This window comes from Rattus norvegicus, chromosome 2, assembly GCF_021556685.1.
Source record: "Rattus norvegicus strain SHRSP/BbbUtx chromosome 2, alternate assembly SHRSP_T2T, whole genome shotgun sequence".
Classification (NCBI taxonomy): Eukaryota; Metazoa; Chordata; class Mammalia; order Rodentia; family Muridae; genus Rattus; species Rattus norvegicus.
In genome coordinates this window covers 132,645,482-132,660,914 of record NC_141535.1, presented here as the reverse complement: position 1 = coordinate 132,660,914, position 15,433 = coordinate 132,645,482, and the positions used below count along the sequence as shown (strand labels likewise).

Sequence of the window (15,433 nt, the reverse complement as noted above, 5' to 3'; positions counted from 1 at the left end):
TCAAACTCCATTTAATGTTTGGCTGTGGGTCTCTGCATCAGTTTCCATCACTTGCTGGGGGAAATCTCTCTTTCCCCAGCACTTATGGTAGGCTCTTGTCTGCAAGTATAGGAAAAATATCATTAATCCTGTTAGGAATGGGCTCCCTCCCATGGCTTGTGTTTTATTCTGTGCCTTTCATTGGTTTGCTCTTCCCTCAAACTCTTCTCCATCCTTTACCCCTGTATGTCTTATAGGGAGGCCAAAGTGTGGGTCTAAGGTGTTGTGGCTGAGTTGGTGACCCAGTTTCCTCCATTGAAAGATGTGTCTGGTTACTGGAGATGATCATTTCAGGTTTCAAATCCCTTGTTGCTAGGAGTATTAACTAGGGCCACCCTTATATATTCTTGAGAATCCCATTGTTATAGGTTTCTAGTTTATTCCAGAGCTGCCCCTATCTGGTTGTCTTTCACAGTCTCTCTTTATCTATCGTCCCCATTTCTCTTGTTCCTAATCCCATCCAACCCCTACCAAACCCCCTCCTACTATTCAACTTTGATGTATAAACTATTCCCCCTTCTCAGAGAGATTCATGTGCCTGTCTACCCTTGGATCCTCCTTGATAATTATCTTCTTTGGGTCTGTGGGTTGTGATATGATTATCCTTTATTTTATAGCTAATATCCACTTATAAGGGCATATATATACCATGTTTGGTTTTCTGGGCTGGGTTACCTTAATTGAGGTGATTTTGTTTTTGTAGTCAATCCATTTGCCTGCAAAATTCATGATGTTACTTTTCTTTATCATCTGAATAATGCTCCATTGTATAAATGTACAATATATTCATTAAGCATTCTACAGTTTAGTGCCATTTAGGTGGTTTCCAGTTTCTGGCCAATATAAATAAAGCTACTGTGAACATAGCTGAGGAAGCATCCTTGTGTATGATGAAAAATCACTTTGGTATATGCCCAGGAGTAGTATAGCTGGGTCTTGAGATAGGTCGATTCCCAATTTTCTGAGAAACTGCCAACTTGATTTCCAACATGGAGGCACAAGGTTAGACTCCCTCTAGAAATGGAGGAGTGTTCTTCTTGCTCTACATCCTTGCCAGCATGAGATTTTTCTTGAATTTTTGAGCTTAGACATTTTGTTTTGTATAAGATGAAATCTTAGAGATGCTTTGGTTTGTATTTCCTTGATGACTAAGGATATTTAACATTTTTTTAAATGTTTGTCAGCCATTAGACATTTCTCTGCAGAGAATTCTCTGCTTAGATCTATAACCCATTTTCATTTGGGTTATTGGTTTATTGATATTTATTTGTGTTCTTTATAATGTAGATGTATGACCTCCGTCAGATTTTGAGATGGTGAATATCGGGACAACCCTAATCTGAATAATTTTATTTTTATAAATTTCTATTCAAGTTATTTAAACTATTTGAAATTAATTTTTAATATTATTATAAAAATATTTTCAAAATCTGAACTTACCCATCAAACGCCAACACCAATTAATATGATAGAGTGAAATACTTAGCACTAAAGTGCAAAGTTAATATATTTTTCATTAATTGATGATTAAAATTATTTCAATTATATCACTGTGCCAGACAAGTTTTAAAGGAAATAAAAGTAGGAAATGTTAGTGACATAGTGAATGTTCCCATGAATTTTTTAGCATCATACCAGATTTTAACAAAACATTTTAGAACAATATGTTAAAATCTTCAGTTTATAATATTTCAGGTAAGGTTTTTAAAACAAAATGTTTTCTTAACAAAATGTATTAGCTTAAGAATAGTCAGGGACATGTTGCTACACAGGTTCAGGCCACACAAAATTCAAGAGGTGAAATAGTGGAAAGGAGCTAGGGAGAGTGGGAGATGGGACATTGTTGTGATAAAAATATGTAGTATAAAAATTATGCTTAAAATGTTACCAGAGACCATGTACTCTATCTTAATAATTAATACAACCTTATATACTTGTACATATTGATACGACGTGAACACTCTTTGATCTTTAACTTAAATATTTGCAACAAACCCCCATGATGTCTAATTTTGACAGCCCTCACAGCCTCCATGGCCTCCCAAAAATGTCCAAATATTTAATAACACGGAAGGTTCATTTTTCATTTTGTCTTAAACACACAGTAAGAATGACGTGAAGATAGAGAAGGAGATGAGCAAGGGGCAGACACAGATGGCCTGAAGACGGCACACATGCAGATGGGGACGCAGATACGCACACTAGGTGAACCTCTTGTTTGACTTCCCACCTTCTCAGGAGAAACACTGACCTCATAGAATTATTCATCCAATATTTATTGGTTTCTACTGGTTCCTAACTGCCAACCTAAACTTCTTTGTACTTTGTCCATGTAAATATTATCTAACTCAGTGCTGCATTAAATCAAATTGCTACAACCTACAAATCCAATATAATGTTACAATTAAGAACCAACTGTATATATATATATATATAATATTATATGCATGCTGACATGCTGATATTAAGTGTGTGTGTGTGTATGTGTGTGTGTAAATCTTTCACTAAACAATTGAATCTAGTAATTGGAAAAGGATAGGCACTAGAATAAATAGTTTGGTTCTAGGAGCAGTTAACGGACATCTCAGATGTGTGCTACAATCACTGATTAATAAATAACACATCCTACCAAAGCTGAAATATCTTCCTTCTTCCAGGAACGACCTCTGTTTTATTACTGTCAGAGTCATCCTCACCTCTCATAAATACCCACAAAAGAAATAAAACATATTCATTTTCTCACTTTTATATCTGTGTATTCCTGGAAACAGACACTCAACTTCTGTTTCCAGGCAGTGCCTCCACCTCTTGGCCATTTGTCATTTCCTTTTTGTCAAAAAGCGCCTGATTATCTGTGCCAAACCACTGAGGCATCTAATGCAAGTGTCTCCAAATTTCTTTGAAAATTTTCTATCCTAAAAAAAGTTGATCATACTGTGCCAATATGTTTGCATTTATTTTAATTTTAGAGATGTTTAGGATAATAGGAATATAAAATTTCATTTACAAACTAAGATAAAATTAAACTAACATTTTAAATGTTTTCAAATTATGATATTAAAACATATATTCCTTAGTATAAAATAAGCTTAGAATAAAATGTTCTTTGATAATAGTGAATATAAATTGAAACATCATTGCTGGTAACTTTGTTTTTTTTTTTTTTCACTGTCAACCCAACTTTTATTCCATGCAGTTTTAGGACAGTTACACGTACCCTGCATCCTCAACAGAAATATCAGTCTATGTTCTCGTGGCACTGAGAACATATTTTAGACTAAATGCAGTCACGAGGCAGGCAGCTAGTGACTTAGAGCAGGCAGGAAAAGTAAAAGGAGCTGCTAGACTGCGAGTCTGCCTCGGTGCTGGCTTGTCCTAAGTGCCTGTGAGAGACTGCAGAAAGCAGTCAATAATGGGGTTCGTCAGTCCATTTTTCACAGATGAGAAACAGCAGCCTCTGGGATTATTGCTGTAGCTCCCAGTCTCTTGTGTACATGAGATCTCAGATCCATGCTTCCCTTAAGGGCATCCAAGCACCAAGGACACTGAAGGTGGAAGGGGAAGTCAGAGCCCAGCACAGGCTCGAAAGAAACCCTGTTTGGTTCCGAGTAAGTGCTGTGCTGTTAACTTTGTATAGATCGCTATATACTCTTCTTTTCGGTGTAGAAATGTCAGTTCTTATGTTATTTAATCTGACTTACATATCACTGGACTGACTCACCAGTTAAATAGAAGAGGCTTAAAATCATTCCTGAATTTTCCGGATATGGAGGATTTTAAGTTCAAATAAATGTTATAATGCAGACTAAAAGTGAAGAGGTCACTATTGCCATAAACCTATGGTCCACATCACCCAATTAGCTGCAATACCTGTTGTTAAGGCATGACTCTCTGCCCAGACTTTTGAGGACAAGAGAGACAGTTTATATATTAAGTATTGAAAAGTTTACACATCTTTTAATATGGAAATTATAACAGTTACAGAGAACATGTTTCTACACACCCCCAAAAGCATTCTTGTTCATATAGAAAATGTGGTATAATCAGGTTGTTTCGGTATAAAGAAAGTGTTCACATCTGAGTCTTTGTATGTTACACCTTAGTGACCAAATTTTTCCCACTGACCTTCTGTGTTTGCATTCTTTTATCTAGCTATAAATTCTTCACGTAGGAATTGGTCTGTTTGAGAATCTAAAGCTTAACTGAAGGGTCAGATGATAGATAACTTTCTAATGCAATATTCAATAGAAATATAATAACCAAACTCTTAAATTTATTATTATATACTTATTGTATAAACCATGAATTTCTTTTTTCCGTTTTTCAAATAAAATATTTATCTACTCTGATCACATGTATTCTCTATTTCTCTCTTCTATTCTGAAATGTGCAACCTTAGCGTTTTAATACTTCTCTGTCCTATTTCTATATTATATTTTTCCTAGGTGAATTTTCATCTTAGTTTTCCACCACACCTTGGCTACTGTGAGCAGCATCTAATTGTCTTAGATTTTTAGATATGTACCCCAGAATGGAATAGATGGGTTTTATGAAACTCTAATTTATAGTATTGCATTCATCAGAAAATATAATTATTAATTTAAGTTAGCATTAAGTTGATGAATTAAATTATGGCATGTTCATGCATAGATTTCATTGTACTTTTACTTAAAGGATTATTTAAATCATTCCTTTTTTCACTGGTGTATCTATTTTCCTCTGGTCTTTAATATACATCACCATCTTTCCCAAATAACCATTCTTCCTCCCTGGTCTCTTTTGGATATGCACACTATAAATGTATTTGATTTAAATCTGGATTTCATATATAAAGAATAGCATGTGTTTATTTGACTTTCTGAGTCTAGCTTATATTGATTAAAATAGTGATTTCTGGCTTTATTCAATTTCCTGCAAATATCATGAATTCATTTCTGCTGTGTCTGTTAAGTATCCATGTTTCCTTTATTCATCAATTGTTGTAAACATATACTGCTTATGAATATGGAAAGTCTTGGTATATTCTAGTAATTCATTCAATGTCTTCCTTCAATATTTTAATTTTTTCAGTTTCAGATTCTTTAAACTATCTTTCTAGGCTTACTAACAGTTGCTATTTTGTACTACTATGAATAGAAATGCTCTCCTTACCTTTTTCTGTGTTTAGACTTCTCTACAAAGAGATTACTGACTTTTAAAGAATGATTTTATATCTGGCCACTCGGCTATAATTAAGTATCCGATCTAGTTTTCTGGTAATATCTTTAAGTCCTTCTAAGCACAGACTCACAGAAGCATCTACATCTAATGATTTTATTTTATACCAATGGTTCATAAAAAAGTCTTGAAATTGTTAAAAATTAACTGTTATTTATTTATTTTATTATATTCTTTGATAATGCTGAAGAATGTTGTTAAGAAACAGATCAGATTTTTATACTTTGTGAATATTTCTCATGGATGCTTTATAAAAACATTGATATCTCATAATAAATTCACAAACATGATCCTACAAATCTAGGGCAAGAATAACTATCATTAAATGAAGCACAGAGATGTTGTCGCAGGACAGTAATAACAACGCTAAAGATGTCTCACTGTTTGATGCAGAAGAGGAGACAACCAGTAGACCAAGAAAATCCAAAATCAGACACCCCGTGGCGTCCTTCTTCCACCTTTCTTCCGAGTCAGTGCAGTTGTGGTCTATCTCCTCTGCGAGCTGCTCAGCAGGAGCTTTATTGACTGCATGGTGACAATTATCTTTCTGCTGTCATATGACTTTTGGGCAGTGAAGAATGTCACCGGTAGACTAATGGTTGACCTACGTTGGTGGAATCGACAAGGATGGAAAGAGCCACTGGGTGTTTGAGTTCAGAAAGTCAACTCCTCAAGACAACAAAACCATTTCTGAGGCCGAGTCGAGAATCTTTTGGTTAGGACCCATCGCCTACCCAGTCCTGTGGGTGATCTTTGCCTTTGAGCTAAATCCCCAACCCCGATGTGTTTATTTATTTAGATGTGTTTACATTTGTATTTTGTATATATTAATATATAAATTTTACCTGATCAGTAAATTTATCTTATTAACAGCAGATGAAAATGAGAAGGTATTAAGTTATATGCATAAATGAATGTTTACAGACAGAGAAAAACTAGAGAAAAGTACCCGGTTTGCTGATATTTGCTGGTGTCTTTTTCACTACCTCACTACAGATCATCAGCAGATATTAACAAATCAGTCTTCAGGTTCATGTGTGGAAGAAGTCTTGCTACCCTTAATATACTAAGCCCAATGGTTTATCCTGATTTTTAAAAATGTATGAGAAGCCGCTGTTCCAGGAGAAAATATCTAAGATTAAAGTCAGGGGTGCAAAAGGATGGATTTTCTCCACAATCTCTTTGGACCAGGATAAAGTCTCATGCTCTTTTATGCAGAAGCATTAGATTTAGAGGAAGATTAACTCGTCAAACATGGAGAGAGCTACAAAGTACTTTTCTAAAGGGCAATGTGGATGAACAAAGACTTTGGGAAGGAGAACTTGGCTTATCATTCTCTTACCAAGCATTTATCCTTTCTTTTTGACTTTATTCTTTCATTTTCTCAGGAATTCCTGCATCTGCCCTGTGTTTACTAATTAGAACCTTTTGTATTTCTTAGTTTGCAAAAGATCTATCAGGGGACAACATTTTCTTCCATCAAGATTTTTAACTAATATTACTGAACAAGAGTTAATTTCATAACTAAAAGTCTGAATTTACCATCACCAATTGTGAGTTCATTATTATCTTTCACACTTGATAAAAGTTGCTATGGCGAATCCCTTTCACAAAGTAACTATGATTTAAGACTTTTTCATGTCCAAATTGTGGTTCATTGTAACTATGTCTTTATCTTTTTAGTTGTTCATTAGGGTAAGTTTTACGTATGTCTAATTTGTAATTTCAAGAATTCTGTTTACATTGTAGAAGGCTTATGATTCATAGCTCAGTGTTGATGGAAGTAAAAGAAAGCATATAGTATTTGAAGAAAGGTGAAAGGAAAAGAATTAGAGAGTATGTCCCTTCTCCAATGACAGCAGGGGTCCAGGAATCTTTGTTGATTTTAGAATGCTTGAAATTGTTTCAAGTTGATATACACTAATTACAGTGTATTACTAAATATTAATAACATTTAAAGGATATCACAAAGCCAAGGATTACCTCTAGTTGGTTGTCAAATGGAGAGTTATCAATTCTGAGTCCATATGCTCACAAACAACAAAAAAAATTGCTTTGTGAAAGATAGGAAATCTGGTAGGGACTGGATTTTGGGAATTAGGAAGGGAAAATGATGTAGTTCTATTTTGATTAAAAACATATTATAAAATAAAAAATAATAAAGAAATAATGAAAAATATTACTTTTAGGAAATGTGTGTGTGTGTGTGTGTGTGTATGCTGTGTTCCTGACAATTGTCACAGGCAATTAGCATACATATAGCTATTTCACAGAAAGTATAATTTACTTAGAAAATATGCTTCAAAATTGTAAATCAATTTAAATTGACAGTTGCATAGTCAATGAAAAATCTCTATTAACTTAAAGAGTATTTAAATTTATTTGATTTAGGTGTTTGTATTTTTTGACAAAATTACACTAATGGATAATTTTAGTCTTCTAGCAGAAGAAATGACAGAGAAATTTGTTTAACCTGAATCAGTTCTGTAATTGTTCTGTCTCTTTAATTTACCTATGTAGAAAATGTTTAGTTCCTCTGTGCAAGAATCTGTGGATTAAACTAATGCTTCTTCTAACTTCTGAAATCTCTAGACAGACATAAAATCTCTATACATAGTATTTGACTGAAAGTTTTGTCATTATATTTATATCAAAGTCATGAATAGGATACACTTTGCATGTATAAAGATAAAAATGAAAACATAAAATCTATAAAGTTTTTGGTAGAGCAAGATAGAAATGTTTTATCTGGACTCTCGATTAATTTTGGAGGGAATAATATGAGTATGTGCTTGTGTGTGTGTCTGTATGTGTGTGTTTGTGTACATACTGGCATGTATTGGCAGGTATATGGAGATCTGAGCATAAATAAAAGGAATTATTTTTCACTTTCTGACTTACTGCTTCTGGGAATCAACCCCAGGATGTTAAGTGTGATTTATTCTCACCACTGAATCATACTGCCAGCACTAATTTTTTATCTTGTAAATATGAATAAAATTAGGACACTGACCACAGCAAACTATTAAAAAAGAAAAAAAAAACAGAAAAAGCCTGAATTTTCTTACATTCAAATGGTGGTAACACTAGCTACAAATATTTAATATTCAGAAAAAAATCAACTGTCTCATTGAAGAGATGGACTATAGATCTGAACCCTGAAGTGATTCTGGGAATCAGTGAAGGTAACCCTAAAATATACTAAAACATAAATATACCGTGTAATTACTATCACTTCCTTGACATATAACCCAGAGTAACTACAGAAAGTGAGAGAGGATAAAGGTCCCATGAATTGGATGAGAGCCGCAGGACTGGGCAATGGCAGGCTCTAAGTGATGTGAAAGTGGGAAGGAAAAATGGGAGAGGGAGTCTTAATTGTGGAGGAAAAAGAAAAAGAGATACTAAGGTTTAAAGGTTTTTTTTGAGAGGATATAAAGTTGTTTTTAGTTTTTATTTGCCTAAAATAGATGTAACTGTGTTTACAGAACACATAGAAGAACATATGTGTTATATAATACATATAACTGATTGTACATTCACAGACATCTTAAATGAAGTTCTAAATGTTAGGCTCACTCTCCTCCCATAAGAGACACAAATTATCTAGGAAAAAAATTCAGGCATAAAGTATACCCTTTCTAATAGTTCTTCAGGGTAGTTGAGAACTACCTGAAGCACTTTGCATTTCTTGTCAGGTTAAACTTTAATAACTCCTACAGGATATTTAGTATGTAAATATTTAAATCCAAATATCCTGTTGACGTTTCCACTTGAGATACTAATATGAGATTTAAGTAAGAACATGTGTTTCCTTAAGCCTAATAAAGCTTTTTGTCTTTTTATAAAAATATTAGAAAAGCCCTTGGTCCTATGAAGGCTTGTTTCCCCCAATGTAGGGTAATGCCAGGGCACTGAGGTTGGAGTGGGTGGGTGGGAATGGGAGCATGCTCATAGAAGCAAGGGGAGGGAGGAGGAAGTATAGTAGAGGGGGAGAAAGGGGATAACCTTGGAAATATAAATACATAAAAATTACAAGAAAAATAAAATTATAAAAAAGAAAGAAAATAAATTCCTAGTGAAATATATGCAATACATTCTGTAACATTTTTCATTAAATACCTTTCAATTGTTAAATTTACTCCAATGTTAACTGTAACATGCACAGTAAAGATACAATATACAAAGTCAATTAATATTCTTACTTTGGCCTATGGACAAGTAAGGTCAGATTAGTGAGGATTTCATTTTGAACTAGGTATCACTTTTAAAAGCTCATTTTCTATAAAAACCATTCATAAGCAATGCAAATTATCTTTCTTCGTGTTGTGCATTGAGCTAGGTTGATCATTTTTTTCTACTCTAAATAGTTTTGAAAATTCCACAATTATATTCTCAGGCATAAATGATACTGCTAATGTTACTCATCACAATGTCACAAATACTATAGGCTGAACATACATCTAATTTTCTCTTAAAATTGTATCGGGTACTATCCTGTAATTGTTCAATCCTGAGTTTCCCTGCTTTGTATCCCCTCTCTCCTCCTGATAGATGCAACCAGAGGAGATTACACCCACACCGATAACTTGGAATTCCAAGAGATCACTTTCATATTACTGATTGTTATTATGCACGTTTATTTGTGCTGGTCTTCTTGAAAGAAACCACCACACTCTTCAAGTTCAGTAGAGACTATTGAGAACACGAACCACGTTCCCTCTGTTATATTCCTGTTCCCTCTCAGCACCCTTTAGCTCTCAGGTAGAGGTGCCTCTGCTTCCACTTGTTCCTATTCACTCTATTCACATGCAAGAAAAAGATGAATTATATAAATATTTGTGAAAACATATTTAAAGTCACCTATCACTACACACGAAATTCCAATAGTGATGGTAAAACCATGCAAAATCCAACTGGAAATATGCTCAGGGAAATCTGGATAGTGTGAAAAATTCAAACAAGAATTGGTTTGCCACTACATAAAGTTCTTAAATGCCTTTTTTTGTATATCTGATTTAAAGGATACATTCCTTGAATATGGGACAATTGTTAAATAGTTGTATAGCTTCACAAATGAAACATGATGATGAGTCCTTAAAAAATATAAATCTGATTTTAAATAATATGAAAGGAAATGTTTAACTTTTTATTTTTCCATAAAAATATTATTGCAAAATCTTGCTCATATTAGAAACTCTTAATGTCTTGTTCCTATAATCCTAGGACATAGGAGATAGAGCAAGGTGAACTCTGTGTAGAAAACATCTTTGTCTACATAACAAATTGAGAGAAAGACTTGCCTGTCTGATACTGTCTCAACAACACAAAACAAAACAAAACAAGAATGAAGTGAATTGTCAGAGAATATACAAGACACCTAAATATTGATGGAGAGGTCATATTGTGGGTTCTTATAATATTTCAGCCGACATAACATAATACTTTTGGAATAGTAACTTCTAAACAACAACACAACTAAAAATACTGCTCTTGGTCCAAACATTGGAAATACTAAGGTCATATATTCTGTGAACATGACTTGTCATGAGCATGGATCTTTTATGACCTATGCACATCTCTTAAATCATTCAAACTGAAAATATTTTTTCTATTTTTGTTGTATTTATTTAAATTTACATTTCAAACGTTATCCCCTTTCCTGGTTTCCCCTCAGGAAACCCCCCATCCCATTTCCTCACTGTCTTCCTCTATGAGGGTGCTCCCTCATCCACTCACCCACTTACCCACTCACCCACTTACCCACTCACCCACTCACCCACTCCCTCCTGCCTCCCGGTCATGATATTCCCCTATAGTGGGACATCGAGCCTTCTTGGGACCAACGGCCTTTCCTACCACTGATGCCCAACAGGCCATCCTCTGCTACATATGCAACTGGAGCCATTGGTCCCTCCATTGTACTCTTTGGTTGGGGGTTTAGTCCTTGGGACACTGAGGGGTCTGGTTGGTTGATATTGTTCTTCCTAAGGGGTAGCAAACCCCTTCAACTCCTTCAGTTCTTGCCTTCCCTCCTCCATTGGGGTACCCATGCTCAGTCCAATGGTTGGCTGCAAACATCTGCCTCTGTATTTGTCAGAATCTGGCAGAGTCTTTCAGGAGACCGCTTCCTGTCGGAATGCATTTCTTGGCATCCCCAATAGTGTCTGGGTTTGGTGTCTGTACATGGGATGGATTCCTAGGTAGAACAGTCTCTGGATGACCTTTCCTTCAGTTCCTGCTTCATACTTTGTCTCCATATTTCCTCCCTTGACTATTTTGTTCCCTCTTCTAAGAGTGACTGAAACACCCACAGTATCATCTTCCTTCTTTTTGAGTTTCATGTGATCTGTGAATTGTATCTTGAATATTCTGAGCTTTTGGGCTAATATCCACTTATCAGTGAGTGCATACCATGTGTATTCATTTGGTGCATTTATATAACAGCATTGACCAATGTATCATTTTGACTATACTGTCTGTTCTGACTCTTACTAAATCATAGATATCATATATCGTATTTATGTGCATTGTGTTAATAGGAAACTAATTCACATAATTTAAAATTAATTTTTGTGAATGACATAACTCAATAATGAAGAAAATAGAATTGATATGTATACAAGTACACGTGAGGATTAAGAAGAGAATATTCGATGTTCAATATTTCTCATTTGTTATGTCTTAGAATTATGAAGCTTGGTTATCCTCTTAGAAATGTGTTATTATGTTTATATGAATGTTTTTGTTTGTTTGTTATCCAAATATATTCGTGTCTGTCTGTCTGTCTGTCTGTCTGTCTGTCTGTCTCTCTCTCTCTCTCTCTCTCTCTCTCTGTGTGTGTGTGTGTGTGTGTGTGTGTGTGTGTGTGTGTAGGCACAAGCTTGGCATTGGTTATCTTCATAAATCACTTCCAGTTTACTTTGTAAGATAGATTTCCTCCCAGAGCCAAAAGGTCACTGAGAAGACTATGTTGGTTGGTACATGATCTATAGGGATATGCCTGTTCTATATTCAACCCCTTACACAATTCTTGGTGGCAGACAGGAATTATTATACATTGATTTCATACATTGTGGATCTATACTAAAGTCCTTATGATGACCAATATCATGAGTTCTTATGTTGACTAGAGAAAACAGATAACTAGTTAGTCCTGATTTTTAAGCACTTGGTAGACTATTTAAAAGAAACTCTTTTTCATTCTTGCCCTAGTCTGAATTGTTATTATCCAAGATACTTGCTACAAGAATTTTAACATGACTCATAAGGAATTAGCCAAGTGTTAAAAGCATACAAAACTGTCCTGATAGAATATGCAGAAGGGTTGCAGCTTCTAAGGTATAGAAATTCCACAGGAAGACCAGCAGAATGAACTTAAAGCCATGGTGTTTTCAGAGTCTGAACTACCAACCAAAGAACATACGTAGGCTTGATGTAGGCCTCTCTGCACATACGTAGCAGATATGCTACTTGATCTTCAAATGGGTCACAAATAACTGGAATGGGCTGTTGCCTTTAAGTGCAATATATGCTTCTAGCCTGCCTGCCTTTGTCTGACCTTAGTGGGAGATGAAGTGCCTAGTCTGGAAGAGACTGGAAGGCTCCCACCCACTTAGAGGAAAAGGGGAGAAGGATTGAAGGAATGATTGTGGAAGGGGGTGATCTGGAGGCAGGCAGTGATGAGGTTAACATTAATATGTAAAAAAAAGAATTAAAAATTACGACAGGTAAAATTAGAGAATGAAAATGGAAGCATTAGTGTCAACTATGTCCTTACTATTTAAATATCCTTCACAATCTACAATCTATCAGCATCTACAATCTATCAGCAATCTAATATGGACTGTAAAACTACACAATTGACATTGAAAAATATCCTGCTACAAATGCTCAAACATACACCCTTCTTTGGCTATCACGAGTAACACAATTTAGTATAAAAATAAAAATAATTACAATACTATTTGTAAAATATTCTAAAAAAATATATTTTTACTGAAACAGGAGGGAAGGAAAAAAGGAAAAAAGGAAGGAAGGAGGGAAGGAAGGAAGGAAGGAAACAAAAAACAGAGTTCACGTAGACAAATTGCTGATTAAATAAGGATTTTATCTCCACATGCAAAGAGACTTGTTTCCTCCTGGTTCTTATCGTATTTCTGTGTTATATAATTTTTTAAAAGTTACTAATGGGAAAAAAACAATATAGTGTAGTTTTCCAAATGTGAAATAGAAAAGTTTAGTCATTACATTTATTTATTCATGAGTATGTAATCATTCACTAATCCTTTTGATCAAATAGTATTTTGTCATTGTTCTTCTCTTTTGGATAATTAAACAAACACTGACTAAGATGCAGATTTTGCTCATACTAAGAAGAGGATATTTCCAGGTCAATTAAGCAATTAGAATTAGGCACAGAAAGTAAATGGTGACAAAATGTTATGAAATATCACTCCATTTCAATGTGATTTTTTAATCTGTAGTGCCCTAATGGAGCAAAACTGCAAGTTTCGATAATTTGCTTCAAAGAAAGTGAAATTAAGAGAAAGAAAAAACCTTTATTCCTGGGAGTTCTTTTGAGGTATATCAAATCTAGTATCTTTTACAATGACATCAGCAACAAGAAATAATGTCACAGTAGTTGATGATACACAGGTAGATAAATAAGTAGATGTCAAATAAGTGGGTCGATGGATAGATAGATAGATAGATAGATAGATAAATATTATGTAGATAGTATGATGATAGATAGATAGATGATACATAGATTATACTTAGATCATAGATAATAGATAATAGATAAGCGGATAAATGATTAACAGGTGATGATAAAAGAAAGATGGAAAAATTGACAATAGATACATATAGATTGATACATGATAAATGATGATAGGTAATAGATAAGTTAGATACCTAGTTAAATAATAGATAGATGAATAGATACATAAATAGGTTGATATATTGACAGATTTAATTAGAATAGAAAGATAGGTGGCATATGCTTTATTTAAAGGTTATTTGACTATTTATTTAATCCTAAAATTATTAGTGAAATGTATTAATAAATTTCATTCTTGTAAAAAATGGTTAGAAATGCAGAACCATGTGTCTCATGAACAAAAGCCTAAGTTGTACTTAGAACAACTTAACGAATACAGCAAAGCTTCACATAGGCTCATGGGAGAGTAAATAACTAATTTCTTTATTCCACTTTTAAATGTTTATAAACTCTTACGTGCAATGGTAAGCCAATAAGTCTTTGAATCACTATATATATATATGGGTCGTACCTCTGTTCTCAGGTGTGTCAGCGATATTCTGGAGATGTCGTCAATGGGTCCTGCCCCTGATTGCTCCTAGGTCCTTGCACACAGCGGGCACAGTTGGCACTATGCGGTTCCCTCTTGGGTCTGCACTGTGAGTAGAGGGTAGTCTCCTCTGACTTCTCAGGAGTGTCCACGCTTCTGAGGGTCCAGCTTTCTCTTCCACTGGATTCGGGTGCAGGGAGCTGTTTGGCCGGTTCAGTTCGGTCCTGGGCACGGTCCAGAATCATGGATACTGGCGGCTGTCTGTCCACTTCTTATTTTTAACTTTTTCTAAAGATGTTGTCATAAGAACCCACGCATATTTAAATCGTTCTCCTATAATTTTACTCTGTAAAAATGACTACCATACACAGATTTATTTCACATTTTCTCTATTTTCATTTGATTACATGATCACAAACATGGTTACCAGAAAATTCTGCTCTAAAATACCTAAGAAATGGGCAGTTCTGCTCATGTGTCTGACATGATAAAGTTGTTCACTCAGCATAAATTCCTAGCATAGTGACAATGCTAAAATAGATGCTGGACACAAAAAAAAGACGTTTAGTAACTAATGAAAATAGATTAAGCCATATTAGGTGGCATTTAAATATAGTCCTCTGTGACAAAAGATGTTAATATATAGCAAAAAACAATATGTATATCTAATTTATTGATGACATAAACTCTACAGATATGTTTAATTATAATAGATGGAGAAATCTCAGAAGCAATGATATTAAGGGATTGAATCCAGAGTGACATGGAGCCATAATGAACCTGGAAGAGTTTACAGTTGTGTCATCAGTGGGGCACTTCCATAGACCCATTTCTTCCAATAGGTTGGTGGGTTAGGATCTTTGATA

General features: G+C 34.6%; 1 protein-coding gene and 1 pseudogene across 1 annotated transcript in view; one reads left to right on the top strand and one right to left on the bottom strand.

Annotated features, from left to right (window-relative positions):
- Tgap1l12 (GTPase activating protein testicular GAP1 like 12) overlaps window positions 1-15,433 on the bottom strand; it is a 376,199-nt gene that overhangs the window by 213,610 nt on the left and 147,156 nt on the right. The window contains exon 12 of the mRNA XM_087637245.1: window positions 14,550-14,855. The gene's annotated coding sequence lies outside the window, so the exon portion shown is untranslated. The remainder of the gene's footprint in view (window positions 1-14,549; window positions 14,856-15,433) is intronic.
- Window positions 5,595-6,170, top strand: LOC134485786 (Golgi apparatus membrane protein TVP23 homolog B-like; annotated as a pseudogene).